This window comes from Pinus tabuliformis, chromosome 9 (assembly GCF_031772625.1).
Source record: "Pinus tabuliformis cultivar Carrire ecotype Pingquan chromosome 9, CPIR1, whole genome shotgun sequence".
NCBI lineage: Eukaryota > Viridiplantae > Streptophyta > Pinopsida > Pinales > Pinaceae > Pinus > Pinus tabuliformis.
The window spans coordinates 74,520,571-74,539,357 of record NC_142307.1 but is presented as its reverse complement, the minus strand read 5'-3'; the positions used below and the strand labels follow the sequence as shown (position 1 = coordinate 74,539,357).

Below are 18,787 nucleotides of genomic sequence, written 5' to 3'. Positions count from 1 at the left end.
GGAAAATCGCCATAACATTTTCATTGAGAGATATTAGTAGGGATCACATTTGTTTCATTAAAAAATTTGAAATATCTCTACAACAAACACCTTGGAATTTTTTGTTGTTGGAGTAATCAAGACTTTGGATTGATAAATGCAATTAATGGAGAGCCCAAATTAATAAAACAATCAATTCCATCTGTGAGTTTTAGGCATACAAACTTCAAAGTGAAGACTGCATCATACAGAAGTTTGCAAAGAAATTTCCCATCAGCAATGGAAGCCGTGCATGGCTCAGACTCCTATGCATATCCAAAAAAAATTAATTACAGAGAATGTTTCTGTCTTAAAATCAACGATATTTTACATTAATATTTGACAGGAATGAGTCTGGTTCTGCCATGAAATTAACGAGAATATTGAATGAATTCCTAAACCATTCCTCAGGGCGGCGGTAACAAAGCATTAACGCAGACCTCATACCTGCCAGAAAATACAATGCCTGTGAGATAACTTCTGTAAGAAAGAGGGAAATCAATTTAGCGGGTAAAGGGGAACGGGAACCTTAACCCTCAACAGTACTTGTTTGATGAAAAGCATCAATGAGACGGAGTGAACAACCTGCATGGAGAAAATGAAACACTTAAACCTTGAGCGGAAACCATAATATGATGGGTTGAAACTTAGACAAGGGAGTAAACAAAAATGTTACCTGTGTGAATGTTTGGCCGCCGAATTTTAGAAGCGACAAACCCTCTGCAAGGCTGCCTCTACACAACATGAACCCTGAGTCAGAAATTACCTAATTTTTATGTTACAATTTCTAAGAAACGTTGTGTAATGGTAGCAGAAGCCATTAAAAATAATATCGAGGATCAGAGGAGTACCATAGTGCCAAAGATGGTGCAGTGTTTGGAAACCCTAACCTATCTAAGGTTCGAAGGAGGAGAAATCAAGTACCCAGCTATCACCATTAACTACATGATGTGAACAACGTTAAAGAATAACATAGCCATGTGTGTGCTGCGGGCGGAGAAATCAAGGACCCAGCTGTCACCATTAACTACAGTGATGTGAACACGTATATCCCATTCAATAGCGCTTACATTATTATTATGCCCACGGCCATTTCACATGGCGCTTATGTTATTTAACCATTTCATATTAACACCTTGCCGCACAACGATTAATTAATGCCAAAGATTACAAGTCTTTTTAGATATCTTCGCATTCATTCATTCACCATAAAAGTCGTTATGCCTAGCTTGTGTGATAAATATATTATTCTAAACAAGAAACATCTCTTGAGGGGTTCTCGTTTTTTCCTAGAAGAAGATTTAACTGTAAAACCATAGGAGGAAAGAAGGGAGGAAATTTTAAAGGTTAGGGTAGCAAGAGATGAAGGAAAGAGAGCATGGATTTATAAAGGCAACGCTGTGATAGCGCAATTTGGACCTCCTTCTAGAATAAAGTTGCAAGATGGTAATAAAGAAGAGGCAACAAACTCTTCAACAGGAAATCAGAAAGCAAGGTCGATATGGGAAAACAGGGACAAAGACTCAAATGTGAGTCTTGCATGTCAAAATAAATAGCAATCAAGTCATACCCAAGTTTCCTTAAGATTAGTTTGTTGGAACTGCAGAGGTTACCCATGGAGATGAGGACCTGGGTTAGGGACTATTGCGGAAAATAGAGACATAATTTGCCTCATAGAAACACATGAGCATGAAGGGTGCAAGACACCTTTGTTTGAAGGATACTGGAAGATGGCAGTGTGGTACAAGGCAACAGGGAATGGAAAAGGGCACGGGGGTATCATGGTTTTAGTAAGTGAGAAAGAAGGTCGTCTCATTCAGTTAGAAAAAGAAGACTCAAATAAGCAATTCATTTGGTTTAAAATATCAGAAAATGGAAACCACATCAGAATTGCAGCATGCTATTTTGCGCCACAGGTTTCAAAAATCTACAAAGGTATAGGGCTTGACCACAAAGATCCATTTGTAGCTTTAAAAGTAGATATTGCAACATATTCGCAGCTAGGTGAAGTCCTTATAGTGGGTGATTTCAATGCTAGGACTACAAGTGAGCAAGCTAGAATTCTTTGTTGTAAAGATGATTGTGACCCTATTTGGCTTACAGAAGAAAGTAATCATCAGTGGGAAAGAATTTCAGAGGACAAGGGCTACAATCTCTTTGGTGAACAATTGCTTACTCTATGTGGGGCGTTTGATTTAGTCATTTGTAATGGCTTGACTAGATGGGCAAAGTCCAGTAATTTCACTTGCAATACTTACAATGGAGCAAGTTCGGTAATTTCACTTGCAATACTTACAATGGAGCAAGTGTGGTAGATAATGTAATTTTCTCACATGGTTTGTGAGAGAAAATGGAATAAGTTTTGGTTGGAGATCAACTATGGGATTTGAAATCAGATGACAAGCCAATTTATTTATGTTTCTCTTGGATTGGAAAGAAACAATTAGAGTCAAAAATTCAGCATGTCCAAGAAAATCTCCCACAGGGTAGAATTCTTTTGACCCCATAAAATCGTAATACCTTCAAAATGACGCTAGATAGGCTCTTTGAGAAGGAGAAAATTACAATTCACAACCTTCATAGTCATGAATTAACACATTTAATTCAATGCGCACTTGCAAAGTGCAAAAGAACAAAAATTAAGAAGCCTGAAACAAATTTCTTTCTGGTTAATGCATGGTTTGATAAGGAATGCAAAAAGGCAAGGAGAATGTGGAAGGAGTCAAACAAGGATAACATAAAGCTCAAATCTTACAAGCAATTATTAAGCAATAAAAGGGTTGATTTCATGGTTTCAAGGAGGGAAGAACTAATCTTCCTTGGGGAAAATAATCCCAAATTATTTTGGAAGGAGCTCCAACCGAAAAAGATACAAATTGGAAATAATATTGCAGCTTCTAAATGGTTTGACTATGCAAGACAACTCTATGAGCAGGTTCCCAAGGTTGACCCTCCCCCCTTGGTCAACACTGATACTGAACTCTTCATGGTACAAGAGGTAGAGATGGGTATCAAGAAGTTGGGTGTTGGAAAAGCAAAAGACTTAGCTGAACTCCAAGTAGAATATCTAAACTGGGGCTCAAAGATTCTTGCACCTCACATTACAAAAATCTTCAACAACAACATACAACAAGGGCTCCCCACAGATTGTACAACTAGTCCAGCAATACCTCTTTTCAAGAGCGGTGACATCAATAATCCCTCCAATTATAGGACCATCGTGATAAACCCTTTGTTTGCAAAGCTATTTGGAAGCATGCTAGAAAACAAAATTAGCAAGTGGGCAGAAGAAAGAGATAAGCGTGCTAAAGGGCAAGCAGGTTTTAGACCTAAGCATTCCATAGTTGATCATTGCATAACTTTAAGGCAAATCATTGAGAAATTTTGGGAGAAAAATGAAGAAGTCTTTTGTTGCTTTGTTGATTTCAGAAAAGCGTTTGACTCGGTTCCTAGGGATAAACTTTGACATAGAATGGAAGAACTTGGGGTTCCTAAACATTTGAGAGCAGCTGTGCATAGGCTGTATGAACAGGTGAAAGTCAAAATTAGAACTTCAGCAGGCATTTCTGAAAGTTTTAGAAGCAATATCGGGGTCAAGCAAGGTTGCCCACTGTCTCCTACCCTTTTTGGTTTATATATCGACAAGCTTGAGGAGTGGTTAAATTCGCAAGGGGGTGATGGTATCTATTTGTGCAAGTTTGTTATAAGGCTTCTTTTGTATGCATATGACCTTATTCTGATTGCTAAATCGGCTCTTGGTTTGCAAGAGCACTTACTATCCCTTGAGCATTTTTGTAGAAGTGTGGGGATGGAAGTCAATATCAGCAAAACAAAAGTAGTGGTCTTCTTTAAGAAAAGAAAACATAACCAACATAAGTTCTACTTTGAAGGCAACATTCTGGAAGAAGTTGCGGATTACAAATACCTCAGAATTGACTTCAACAAAAATCTAAGCTGGAATGGTTGTAGAAAGAAAAGAACTTTGGGGGGTTGGAAAGCATTTTATGCTTTTCAAAATAGGTGTAGAGAGGCAGAGTTGTGGGACTGGAAGACCACTCAAACTCTTTTTGGGCTTTTAGTGATTCTAGTGATTCTCTATGGTTGTGAATTGTGGGCTAGTAGTACCTTCGACATGCAGTGGAGACAAATTGAGAAAATTCAGAAGCGTTTGATTACAAACAAATTTAAGATTAAAAGTGCAGTTCCTTATGATATGTTGTTAAGTGAAACAGGGACTGCTCCTACTGAAGCAATTGCTATGGTGCGAGTCATAAGGTATTTAAAAAAAATTTAGCAAATGGAAGAGGGCAGATGGCCTAAGGTTGTCTTTAATGATAGATTGTGCAAGAGCAAAAAAACTTGGATGCAGCGAAATAACAAATGGTTTAGTAAATGGGGTATTTGGTTGAACCGTGTCCCATAAACAGTAAAGAGATAAAAGCTTTTGTTATGGAAATGTTCCACAAACGTACTTGGGATAAGGAGCTAGGAAGAAAGAAAAATTACTATATTGAAGTGTTTAATCCCACTCAATCATTAACCAAAATCATACATGGAGGCCAATATCTCTTGGAGGGCCAAAATTCTTATTGCTCAGTTAAGGACTAATTCTCATCAACTTCGTTGTGAAACAAGGCGTTGGAAAAGGCCAAAGGAAGTGTGGAAGGAAAGGGTATGCATTTTTTGTTCTTCCGGAAAAGTGGAAATAAAAAAAAAATTCATTTTAGAATGTGAAGCCTTCAAAGACAACAAGAAAAGTTATGCAGATATGCTAGCAGCGAGCTCTTGGGATAATCTATTTAGTGAGGGGTTTGTCGAGAAGCTGGGAGCATTTATTGTGAAGCTTCACAAAAAAAGGGGCCAAATACATCAAGCAAATGAAGAAGCAATCTGTCCCATAAGCTATCTTTAGCTTCGTGGACGTTAAAATTATTTCCTTCTTTCTTTCTTTCCATATTCAAGATGAAACATCTAACACCCCTTATTTAAGCATCAAAGTTTAGTGTAGTGATTAATGGAATGCCACTAAATTAAATACTACCAACCAATAATCCATTGGTAGATGATTATTGCAGGTCTATCCGCAAATATCGTACAACTGAACCAATGTTATTTGTTTAATGGACGGTAATTACATAGTCCCAAGTTTGGTTGATGTATTAAAGAAGGCATCATGATGCAGATTTCCGATAAGTGATGCAGTCCCACAACTACGATACCGGATGCTATGATCTAGAATGTCCAAGATTTGTAGACAAATGATGAGTCCGGCATCAGAGTTTGGAGGAATACAATATGAGTTTCTTGTAATGCTTTCCTTGGTAAGCAATGTGTATTTTGATGTGTCGATTTTATCCTATAGTTTCGGAAAATCTAAATAAGTAAAGCATTATTTGATGCACAACAAGAGGAGGAAGGGGTAGGTCTGGTATTGGCTTTATTTGTCGACGACGTGAAAATAGGTTATTGGCCGGGTATCCTGAAGCAATGTAAAAGAACATGGAACCATCATACTAACTATCATGTATAATGTATTGTATTACATAAAGGATAATAGGCTTAGTTGACTCTAAATTTAATATAGTTGAGAAAATGAAAAGTTATTGTTGTGAGGGGAGTCACATCATTCATGTATCAGCTAATTAAAATATGAGTAAAAAATTGAGTTATACTCTCCATCCATATAATGTAAGTTAGTTGGGTTCTTAGTGAGAACCATTTATATCCACTAGAATGTAAAATCTTGATACTAGAAAAGGAGCCTTTTATATTTTAGTTTTAACGGAGTATTTAAAATCTTGATACTAGAAAAGGCCTTTGAGTATCTTAGTTTTAGTTAGATTATATTTTAGTTTTAGTTAGGTTTAGGTTTGTACTAGTTAAGTCAAGTCGTGATACTAAATTAGAGTCATAAAACTGAGTTATAGTAAGTCACATTTCACGTAAATTTAAATTAAATACTTCAATATTGCAAGAGACATGAAAGAATTGAACAAACCCATCCAAACCTGTTATTATTCCTAGTCGTAGCATGGTAATAACGTATTCACAATGCATTGATGTTGACATGAAAAACACTAAAGTTCTTGAACCATTTGGGTAGGTAGATGACACATTAAAAAAAAGAAGAGAAATTATTATATAAAATCTTGGAAAAAAACAATATGACAACAATATTACTTTTGACCAAGTTTTGGACTAATTACATTTAACTATGACTAATTACATCATAGCAATACAAAATCAATTAGTAACTAAATTAAACTAAACTGCAGGGAACACTAGCTATGTGGCCTAGTTAAAATAAAATAAAATACACTTTGATCCTGCATATATTTTAGTGTCATTTCACAAGCACACAATCCTAGATTAATAATTAAAATTTAACAAAATTTAACATATAAATTAAATTCACTGACATGTGTTATCCTCTATTATAACATCTAGTCTTATAAAACCTAATATCTTCTTTAAAATATTTTTCTTTCTTAAGTATTCAAAACAAAATTGGTAAGACTCATCCCCTTACTAAGCCCGATTAAGACATGACCTTAGCTCCTTTTGTAATCATGTGTTCCTCCTCACTGTGATGAAGTGTTATAATTTGGTAACATCTTTTTAAAGAGTTGTATATATATATATATATATATATATATATATATATATATATATATATATATATATATATATATATATATATATATAAGTTTCTAGCCTCGAAAAGTTTATGTCTACCTTACTTTAGTTTACACCTATGTTTTTAAGCAGTCAATTTTATCACAATTATGAATGAAGTTTTTAGTTCTCGAAATTGTAGTGTCGGACCACTATCTATCCCCTCAGGAACAAGAGGTTAAGTCTCAAATCATTTATACAAGATTTTAGAAATCCAGGTCCAATTGTAGAAATTATCACTGTAGATTAATCCGATTATGCAATGTACTAAAGCAAAATACTTAATCTACTTCTACAATCAAACTTGCGGAAGCTTAATCGATTTGAACAAGATCAAATAGAACACATATAACAGAGAATAAGAATCAATCACACATGAAAACACAGAAGAATACTTCGGGGAAAGCCTCAGCTAAAAGACCCCGCTATCTGCATTATCATACAAGTGGAAATATCTCAGGATTACACAAAGCTTTAGCTCTCACAGCTATCCAGCTCTCAAACAATCCCTCTCACTGCTCATAGACATACTAGACAACTTATATGCCTTTTCCTGTGCCCTCCAAGCCTCTTATTTCCTTGCACTTTTTTCCCTAGGTGTTCCTGTTGTAACCTTGTGTGACACTGATCTCACAAACTGCTCCAACACACTATAAAACTACGCAAATCTCAAGGAATGAATTCCTTTTGCATGCAAGAGATTTTCTTATAGGAAAATTCTAGCAACTGATAGTACACTGTCTCTACCTTTAATCTCAACTGGGTCTTTGTCTAAACTGACATGCATGAGTTATTTATGAGAGAATATTCAGTTATCTGGAGTACACTAGTTTCATGCATGCATGCATTAACTAACTGAACTCACAATTAGTTCCTCAAATTGTTTGGAACTAATTTAATTGGACTTAACTCAGTTAACTGAGCTAACTAATTACAACTCATCCTTATCTCCTCAATTAAGGGATAACTTCCTCAACCAAAGGGATAACTATTGCATGACTTCACAAAGACTTCATGTTTTAATTTCTCCAACTAATTAATCCAAGATGAATTAATTAATTATTTTTCAAACAGCTGGTGAGACTAAATTCAAATTTTAATTCTCAATTTTAATTCAAGGACAAATTAAAATTGGAATATTCTTGTTGCCACATTTCAACACTCCCTCTCAACAAGAAAGGGATTATTTGCCACCCTGATCCTGTCTCAATGGAACTCGAATATACACTTTGACAATGCCTTAGTCAAAATGTCAGCATCTTGCTCCTCGGTCGAAACATACTGCAACAACACGATCCTCCTCGCCACACAGTCTCTGAGATGATGATACCAAATGTCGATGTGTTTGGACATGTCATGAAATACTGGATTCTTAGAGAGTTTGATACAACTTTGATTATCACAATAGATCACAGTTGGATCCATCCTCTGATCAAACAAACCAACTAGAATTTTCCACATCCAAATGGCCTCACATGCTACCTGACTTGCAGCCATGTATTCAGTCTTTGTTGAATTGAGTGCAACTGACCTCTGTTTCCTGTTGTACCAAGAAACTGCAGCTGACCCAAGGTTGAAAATTCCTCCTGATGTACTCTTCTGCTCTGATGCACTCCCTGCCCAATCTGCATCTGTGAAGCCTTGTAGGTTCACTCCCTCTGTTCGTCTATACCATAATCCATACTAAGATGTGCCTCTGAAGTATCTCAAAACATGCTTAGCGGCCTTCCAAAACAACTTGGTAGGTTGAACCATAGCTTGACTCAGCTGGTTCATCGCATAGCACAAATCTGGTCATGTGTTCACTAAGTACATTAGTGAACCCACAAGTTGCCGATACACAGTAGCCTCTACTACTTTTCCTGAAGTAGCATCCTCCTTCCTCCAGTTACCTGCTAGAGGAGTCTGCATGGGCTTGCACATCTCCATGTGGAATCTCCTGAGTATCTCATTGGTATACTTGCCTTGAGACACAAACAGCTCCCCATCCTTCTGCCACACTTCCATGCCAAGGAAGTAGTGCATGAGACCCATGTCTTTCATCTCGAATTCTCTTGCAAGGTCCTCCTTGCAAGACATGATCAACTGATCATCACCTATCAATATCAGATCATCAACATAAAGAAAATGATCAATTACTTACCTTCTACCATGATGTGGTACAGGTTCGCATCTGCTTCACTCTTTGTGAAGCCCAACCCAGTGAAGTAGTTGTCGATCTTGGTGTACCAAGCACGAGGTGCTTGCTTCAACTGGTACAAAGCTCTCTTGATTCGGCACACATGCGACTCACAATCGAAGTTCTCAAAACCTTCCAATTGCTCTATGTACACCTCCTCCTCAATCTTGCCATTGAGGAATGCAGTCTTCACATCCATTTGATGGATCTTCCAACCCAAATGTGCTGATAGTGCCAAAATCGATATGATAGATGAGTACCTTGCTACAGGAGCAAAAGTCTCATCATAGTCAATCCCCTCAACTTGTGAGAAACCACGGGCAACAAATCTTGCCTTATTTTTCTCTACACCACCATTAGCAGCTTGCTTTACTTTGTAAAGCCAACAAGAACTCACAACTGACTTGTTCTCCGGTCTTGGAACCACATCCCAAACATTGTTCCGAACTATGGAGTCATACTCCTCCACCATAGCATCAACCCAAATCAGCTGTTGCACTACTTCCTCAAAGGAAGGTGGCTCGATCTCAACACATTCCCCAACAAGGGCCATGTATCCTATCAGGCGACCTCCTCTGTCTGCGCTGAGAAAATGGTTCTCCCACATTCTCTCTCGCATCCGACAACAATCTGTCAGCTTCTCTCATGCGCTTCCGCCCATCTCTGGAAGACTCTGATTGAGTGGATGTCTCCACTCCTGGAACCTCTGCATGCAGCTGCTTTGCATCAATATGAGGCTCTTCCTCCTTAGGAACCAAAATTTCCTCCACAGCCTGTATGTGGAGCTCCCTCTCAATGGAAACTCACATGGCCTTCTACTCATCAAACTTGAGATCTCTGCGAACCACTGTCCTCTGACTGGTAGGCAAGTACACCCAATAGTTGTGGGGTGTATCACTGTACCCCACAAGTATCCCCAACTCAGCTGTCATCTCAAGTTTCTTTTGGGCATCCTTGGTCACATGGCAATATACCGATGAGCCAAAGATCTTGAAGTGACCCACATCTGGTCTCTTTTTAGAGAAAACTTCCTCTCGTGCCTTCATCCCAAGAATGTGATGTGGGCTTCCATTATGCAAATAGACCGTTGTGTTGCATGCCTCAACCCACAAATGAAGTGGTATGGCTTGGTCATGCAGCATCGCTCGAGCTACCCCCACAACTGTTATGTTCTTCCTCTTGGCCACCCCATTCTGCTGTGGGTTATGAGGTGTCGTTGACTCCCGTTTAATTCCTTCCGCTACACAGAAGTCCTTAAACTCTTGAGAGACATACTCTTCACCATTTTCGCTTCTCAAGGCCTTGATCTTATTACTCGACCAAAGCTTTTAACTCACAAAAATTTGAGAAGGTTTGATCCTTCTTTTGTGTGAAATAGATCGAGCATTTACGACAAAAATCATCAATGAAAATCACATAATACCTTTGTTTCGCGGTGGAGGATGTTGAGAATGGTCCACACACATCTATATGAACTCACTCCAGGATTGCTTCAACTCGACTATCTCGATCATGAAAGGAAGACTTGGTGTACTTTCCCAAGGTACAACCTTTGCATGTGTCCACTTGCTCAAGTTTACCTTTGGGAAGTCTATAGAAATCTACTGCATTATCTTCAAGGCCCCATGATGCAAGTGGCCCAACCACCTATGCCATAACTCGCCAATGTCTTGGCTTTGCACCAATTCTACTTTCGAACTCAATGCAGCACAATCATCTACCTCCAGCTTGTAGAGATTTTTTACTTGAATCCCAATCCTCTTGGTCTGACCCGTGGCTATGTGTCTTAGGAATGCCTTTCCTTTACTGAAGACAACATCGTAGCCTTTGTCTTCCAACATCGCGACTGATACCAAGCTCTTCTTCAGTCCATGCACATACTTTACATCAGTAAGGGTGAGAGGAGCTCCATTCTCCCTCTGAAAAACAACCATACCTTCACCTGAAACACGATACTTTCCATCATCGTGCATCTCTATGTGCATCTTGAGGTCTTTCTCCTCCAAGGTATTGAATAAACTCTTATCGCCGGTCATGTGGAATGAGGCTCCACTATCCAGGTACCAAACACATACCACCATCGATGAAACCATACATGCGATGAGGGTAAAATCCAATTCAAACTGAGAGGCCAATGCCTCACCTTCTGATCCTTTGGAGGATCCCTTCTTGGATTTCTTCAATGGACAATTAGTTGCATAATGGCCCACCTCATGACAATTAAAGCATCTCACTTTAGATTTTTCAATCTTCTTCCCATCATGAGAAGCACTCAATTTGGAATGGGAAGCCTTCCCTTTCCCTTTCCCTTTCCTTACCTTACTTGCTAAGGCTATATTTTCTTCATCATCATGCTTAGATGAATAACCATCTTTGGTGCTCCTCCTGATTTCCGCTTGCATCAGATTTGACCACAGTCGTTCCCAATCCGATAGTTTCTCTCTTCCATTCATTGAGTCCTGGTAGCTATGCCAGCTCTTAGGAATATCGAGGAGAGCAAGACTCACCATATCATCATCGATTGTCATTATTCCCACACTTCCAAGCTCATCTCTGCAGGTGGCGAGCTTGTTCAGATATGTAGAAATAGTGTCGCCCTTTTCACACTTGATTTTCCGAAGCTTGTCCTTGAGCGACAGTTTCCTTTGGTCACTACTATTCTGATATAGGTCCTTCAATGTATTCCACATTGAAAATGAAGTCTCCTTGCCATGGAGACTTGAGACAATATGGTCTCGAACTCCCTCCAAAAGAATCCTCCTTGCCTTCGCCACACACTTCTTCCATTCCGCCAATTCTTGTGCATTAGCTGTAGTTGGCTTGGGGATTTCTTGATCAATGAAATCATTCAAACCATTGTCTTCTAATAGTGCTTCTATGCGATCCTTCCATGCTATGTAATTCGAGCTGCCATCTAGTGCATACTCGAGTCTCAAGCCATTGAACACCATTGGTGAACTTTGAGATGTGATAAGAATTCGATTTTGTACCTGCAATCAAGAACTTCAAACTTCGACTTTTCCCTTCTCAGTATGTTGTTCACAGCTCTGATCACCTTTGCTCTGATACCATGTAGAAATTCTCACTGTAGATTAATCTGATTATGCAATGTACTAAAGCAAAATACTTAATCTACTTCTACAATCAAACTTGCGGAAGCTTAATTGGTTTGAGCAAGATCAAGCAGAGCACATATAAGAGAGAAGAAGAATCAATCACACATGAAAACACAGAAGAATACTCTGGGGAAAGCCTCAGCTAAAAAACCCCGCTATCTATATTATCATACAAGTGGAAATATCTCAGGATTACACAAAGCTTTAGCTCTCACAGCTATCCAGCTCTTAGTACAATCCCTCTCACTGCTCATAGACATACTAGACAACTCATATGCCTTTTCCTTTGTCCTCCAAGCCTCCTATTTCCTTGCGCTATTTTCCCTGGGTGTTGTTGTTGTAACCTTGTATGACACTGATCTCACACACTATAAAACTGCGCAAATCTTAAGGAATGAATTCCTTCTACATGCAAGAGATATTCTTATAGGATAATTCTAGAAACTGATAGTACACTGTCCCTTCCTTTAATCTCAACTAGGTCTTTGTTTGAACTGACATGCATGAGTTATTTATGAGAGAATATTCAGTTATCTGGAGTACACTAGTTTCATGCATGCATGCATTAACTGACTGAACTCACAATTAGTTCCCTAAATTGTTTGGAACTAATTTAACTAGACTTAACTTAGTTAACTGAGCTAACTAATTACAACTCAAATACACCTCATCCTTATCTCTTTAATTAAGGTATAACTTTGTCAATCAAAGGGATAATTATTTCATGACTTCACAAAGACTTCATGTTTGAATTTCTCCAACTAATTAATCCAAGATGAATTAATTAATTATTTTTTAAACAGCTCGTGAGACTAAATTCGAATTTTAATTCTCCATTTTAATTCAAGGACAAATTAAAATTTGAATATTCTTGTTGCCACATTTCAACACCAATCTCTATCCCTTTGGGGACAAGAGGTTAAGTTTCAAATCATTTATACAAGATTTTAGAAAATTTATGAAGTTAAATGGGAAACATTTAATGGTGGAATATACTAACATAGATTTATCTTAAGCATAGATCTAATATGAGTTGAGAGGATCAAATTTCTTTAGGTGTAAATTTCTTCTAGAGTGGAAAAACAATGTCTATTTTTCATTATTTAAATTGTATTTTTGAATGCTATAGAAATTACATAGAAATTACCATGGGTTGTCAAAATTTGAAACTCAAAACTTGCCAATTTTAAAACTTCATATATATTTATATATAGAAAAAAATGTTAAAAGAAAATATTTTAATGTTATATATAATAAATAACCAAGATGAATCATGAAGAAAATATTTTAATATGAATTAATATTGACTTATAACTAAAAATAAATTAATAACAAAAAAAACCATTTTTATGTGTATTGATTACTTACACATCCCTTCACACATATAGTAAAATAAGCCTTTCGGTTTAAAGATATATAATTATTCTAAATTAAAAATTACTCTAAAAAATACTTTAAATAAATAATCAAAATTTCAATTTCATTTTGAAAAAAAATTTAAGTCAATATATTTTTAGTAAACTTTTTACCCACAATTTAAAAAAATACAAAATATAATTTATATAAATAATAATAATAATAATAAAATATCAACAAACACCAGATGTTGCAAAAAGTCTACGTGCAAAGAGCATATATATGAGGAAATGTATATGCTCTATGAAATAAATAAACGAATAGTAAAAGGAAATTAATAAATTAGGTACATATGAATGGTTGGGTGAGAAATCAAGCAATAAGTGAATGAAGGGAAAATCTTTGCATATATATGAGGAAATGTATATGCTCTATGAAATAAATAAACGAATAGTAAAAAGAAATTAATAAATTAGGTACATATGAATGGTTGGGTGAGAAATCAAGCAATAAGTGAATGAAGGGAAAATACATGGAGTGTGAATAACTAGGTTTAAGAAGGAGATTATATAAGTATGAAGTAAAATAATATTCAAAGTGGCTTGGAATTTTAAATTTATTTTATTTTATAGTTTATAGTTATTGTTTTTATTTTATTTTTTTATTGGATATTGTTGTTGTTTTTGTTTTTTATTTTTGTTGAAATTTATAAATTTTATTTTTATTTATTAATTAATAATGTTATATTATTAATTTATTGTTTATATTTATATTTTAAGTTCACTTATTTTATTAATAATTTATTAATGAAATCAAATGTATAAATCAAATATCATAGTTTAGTCATCATGGAAAATGCATTATAGTATGAAGCAATTATTCATATTAGTTATTTATAATAAAAAAATTATGATAATTATTTTGAATCACCCAACATTAAATTAATGATTTGATCATTTTTATTCTTATCACATTTGATGAACTAAATTTATAACAACTTCTTAAATACTTTCTTAAATAAAAATTATGTTTTGTAAAACATCAAATTCTAGATCTAGATCTAGAAACTTAAAGAAGATAAATATTATAAAGAATAAGGAAAAGTCTCAAGATGTAAATAACAAGTATTAAAAATGACAATTATAAAGTTCAAACTTCATTACCAATACTATTGAATTCATTGTCCAAACCAAGATCAAAATTAGGTTTAAAATCTATACTCCATCAATAATTATTATTGAAATTAGGTTTAAAATCTAGACACCAAACCAAGATCAAAATTTAATCACCATATTGCATTAAAATATTGAGGACTAATCCATGCTAGTTACCTATTAAAAATTATGACATGTTATTTGAATTGTAAAAATCAAACTAATGATTTGATATTTTTATGTCTATCAAATTGAACCAGCTAAATTTATAACAATCTTTCAAATACATTATGAAAAAAAAAAAAAAAACAAAAACAAAAAAAATGTTCTTTAAAATATCAAATTACAAACCTAGATCCAAATCCGTTTTGTAGAAATATAATAATATTTCAAATATATTATGAAATTAAAAAAAAAAAACCAAGAAAAAAATTCTTTAAAATATCAAATTACAAACCTAGATCCGAATACCTTTTGTAGAAATATAGAGAAGAAGAAGAACTTACAATGTTTTGCATTCAAATAATTTAGAAACATAGAGAAGAGGAAAATTGCAATGTTTCTGTAACATAAAAAGATGAAAATTACAAAGAATAAGGAAGAGTATAAAGGTGTAAAAACAAGTATTAAAATCACAATTTTGAAGTAGTTGGAAGGGCAATGGACGAAGTATTATTTATACACATTTCTTTTTATTTAAAGGATGACATTCGAGAGTAAATAGAAGAGTTGCAATTTTAGTAACTAGTGAGGGTGCAGTTTTGATAATCACTAGATATATCTAGTGAGGTCTAGTAATATTCACAAAGACATCAAAACTTAGAACTTGACCCAATAACCTTTTGTTTATAATTCTCAGTTCTTAACTAATCAAATTTATTATATATAAAATAAAGATATTCTACTAGAAATTTTATTTATAATTCATAGTTCTTAACCAATAAAACTATATATATATATAACCACCACTTAAATAATAATTATAAAAATTTAATAGGATAATGTAAGACACTTTTAAAATACCAATTTAATAATATATATTATAATTTTTTAGGGGGTAAACACCTATAGGGACTTTGAACCTTGAATTTCACAATTTACATAACTCTTCATAACACAATTATCAATTATTAATAAAACTACTCTATAGATTAATATATATTATTTTCAAATTGACATTAGTTTCTATTCTAAGTTTTTCACGCTCTTGGAGAACTGAAGCTCCCACGCCCCTGCATCCCTGTCTCCTATGGCCATCCACAGTCCTCCTGCTTGGCAGCCCCTGCTGCTGGGCTTCCAGTCTTCCTCCTCAGCATCCCCGCAATCGGGCTCTGCCCTCCCCCTCCGGCCAGTGCTAGTCGATGTTAACAGAGGCACCGCGCTTCAACGTCCGAGTCTGCTAGGTTTAGCGACTGCAGAGGAGCCTAGCTACTGCCATGAGTGTGCCCGGGGGTGGGGAGCCTTCTCCCACCCCTCCATTATCTTCAGAGGAAGCTTTCCGCAGATTGTTAACACAGAAAGGGAGGAAAAATTCGATCCCAGAAGTTCCGAAATTCATCAAAAAACTGGAAGAAATCCCTGAGATCGCCCTGCCAGAAGATCAACCAATAAAAATCGCCCTTGCCTTGGTTGATAGAGGGTTGGTAGGAAAATTTATGGGACGCTGGCCATCTACAAAAACAACAGATGACTCGATCCAACGCAACTGGAGACCTCAGCTGAAAAACAATGTGATCTGCTACGCTGTCGGAAGAGGGTATTTCATTTTCGAGTTCACCTCCAAAGAAGATCGAGATCTGGTATTCAGAAATGGTCCGTATTTTATGGGAAATCAGGGTCTATATCTTAATAAGTGGACTCCCGACTTCGATCCCTCAGTCGATGCCCCTAAAGAGGTCCCAGTCTGGTCCGACTTCCCAATCTTCTGATCCACTGCTAGAGCTATCAAATCTTGCAGAAGATTGGAAATGGTCTTGGTTGTTTCATTGACAAAGCAGACAACAAGGGCCAATATACATGTTCAAGAATCTGTGTAGAAGTCGACTTAGAAGATGGATTGCCTGAAGTGGTAAAACTTACAGTCGGAGAATGGCAACACTATCAAAAATTGGATTACGAGCAATTTCCTTTCAAATGCAGAACCTGTCATGAGCATGGAAACTTCCAATGAAATTGCCCAAAAGCTCCAATCAGGGACAAAGTGGATGAAGAAGGATGGAAAGAGATCAAAAAGGGCAAGGCAATCCCAAAGCCAACTGTGAAGAAAAATTCAGTGCCATTGGTGAAGCCCCAGCCTAAACCAAAAGCCACAGAAGCTCCAAAAGAATGCCCTTCCTCAAGGGAAAAGACAGTTGCCATCGGGACCCAAGAGAAACTAGAAGACCCATCGAATAAAGCGAAAGAAGTTGAGGCAAAGTCAAATCTTCCTCCATCAGAGGATGAGCAAGGGGGAAAAGAAGAAAATGAGGAGCACATCAATTTGGGAACCGATTTTGAGGGAGATTCAGAAGATGGAGTCTCCGAATCAGATAGTTCGCAAGTCACTCCTATCAAATCGGCCAAGGGTCGAAAGTCCAAGAACAAACAAAGAGAGGAAAAAAACATACTTGGATGTACTCCAAGGCTCTCAGAAAACCCTCAAAGGAATGATGAATACCAGATACAAGCGCAAGTCTAGTCAGGCTCCAAAAGGAGCCACAACCCCCCAAGCCAGTAAATAATGAAATACGTCTCCTGGAACTGCAGAGGGTTAGGTAGCAGATTGAAAGAAGAAGCTCTAAAAGACATTGTGAGGATGTAATCGCCTGAAATCCTTCTCATCCAGGAGACAAAGCTGGAGGACCTTCTACTCCTTCACGCAAGCAAAATGTTCTGGCATAAAGGCCAAGGGAGGGCAGTCAGTGCCAGAGGTGCCTCTAGAGGGATTGCCTCCTTTTGGGATAGCTCCAAATATGATTTGATTTACGAAGAATGTTTCCCCCATTGGCTTTTCACTAAGCTCCTCCACAAAGAATCTGGCCATCAAGTAAGTATGTTCAATCTATATGCTCTGGTCTTACCATTTGAGAAAAAAATTTGTTGGGACTCGCTCCAGTCATATCTCCTCTTGCACAATCCAGAAAATATTATTATTGCAGGTGATTTGAATGTTACTCTAGCTGCAGAAGAGAAAAAGGGGGGCTCGTTGGTCAGGGACCCAGCTAGAGAATGGGTTGAAGATCTCATTTTAGGTTGGGATTTGGAGGATATCAAGCCCTCATCAGGGAAATTCACCTGGTCCAACAAAAGGATAGGCCCCGGTCACATTGCTGCTCGCTTGGACAGATTTCTTGTCCAATCCTCCTTCTTGACCTGTGGTCTAATGGCCACCTCTAAAATCTCGTCGGACTGCACCTCTGACCATAAACCCATTATGCTCGAGCTCTCCTTGGCTGGAAATCTAAGCCCCAGCCCCTTTAGATTCAGTTCTCTATGGATTCATCAAGAAGGTTTCCAGGAAGTGGTAACCGAGGCCTGGAATTGCCAAGTTCAAGGATCCCCATTCTTTGTGTGGGAAGAAAAACTTAGGGGATTGAAAAGAGAGCTCAAGGAGTGGGCTAAAAAGCTGAAAACGCCCACCGCCAAAAGAAAGGAGATGCATGATAGTTTAGCAGGTCATCAATTAGCTATGGAGAACTCCGACGTAACTCAAACCCTTCTTCAAAAGGAAGTAGAGCTGCAAAAAGATCTCCATAAAGCAAGTAGGGATGAAGAAGAGTTCTGGAGACAGAAATCCAAAAATCTTTGGTTACAGGCCAGAGAAAAAAATACAAGCTACTTCCATAAGCAAGTTGAAGCATGCAAGCACTTCAAAACAGTAAATGAAGCCCATTATCAAAACACTGTGGTTAAAGATTTTTAAGGCATAAAGCGAGCAACCCACTCCTTCTTCAAAGACCTTTAATCAACCCCGGAAGACCCACCTATCGATTCTCAAGCCTATCTGATTGATCTAATTCCTCATAGTGTTCAAGATTCTGACAATACTATGATGACTACACTGATCAGTATGGATGAGATTAAAAAAGCTCTGGATTGCATGGAACCAGATAAAGTGCTGGGCCTTGATGGGTTCACGGTAAGGTTCTACCTGACTTGCTGGCCAACAATTAAAAAATATCCGCCGAGAATGGTTCGGAAATCTCAGACGTGTACCAAGATTGGAGGTAGTAACAATTCGGCTTTCCTTGCCTTGATTCCAAAAGATAAAGGCGCCACCGAATTCAGCAAATATCGGCCCATCTCTCTGT

The 18,787-nt window shown here is 36.9% G+C and overlaps 1 long non-coding RNA gene across 1 annotated transcript; it reads right to left on the bottom strand.

Annotated features, from left to right (window-relative positions):
* Positions 1–223: 223 nt before the first annotated feature.
* Positions 224–970, bottom strand: LOC149147178 (uncharacterized). Its single transcript, XR_016262215.1, has 3 exons — positions 870–970; positions 695–752; positions 224–603 (listed from the first exon to the last, which is right to left on the bottom strand). It is a non-coding gene; the product is annotated as an uncharacterized LOC149147178 (long non-coding RNA).
* Between the last annotated feature and the right edge of the window lie 17,817 nt (positions 971–18,787).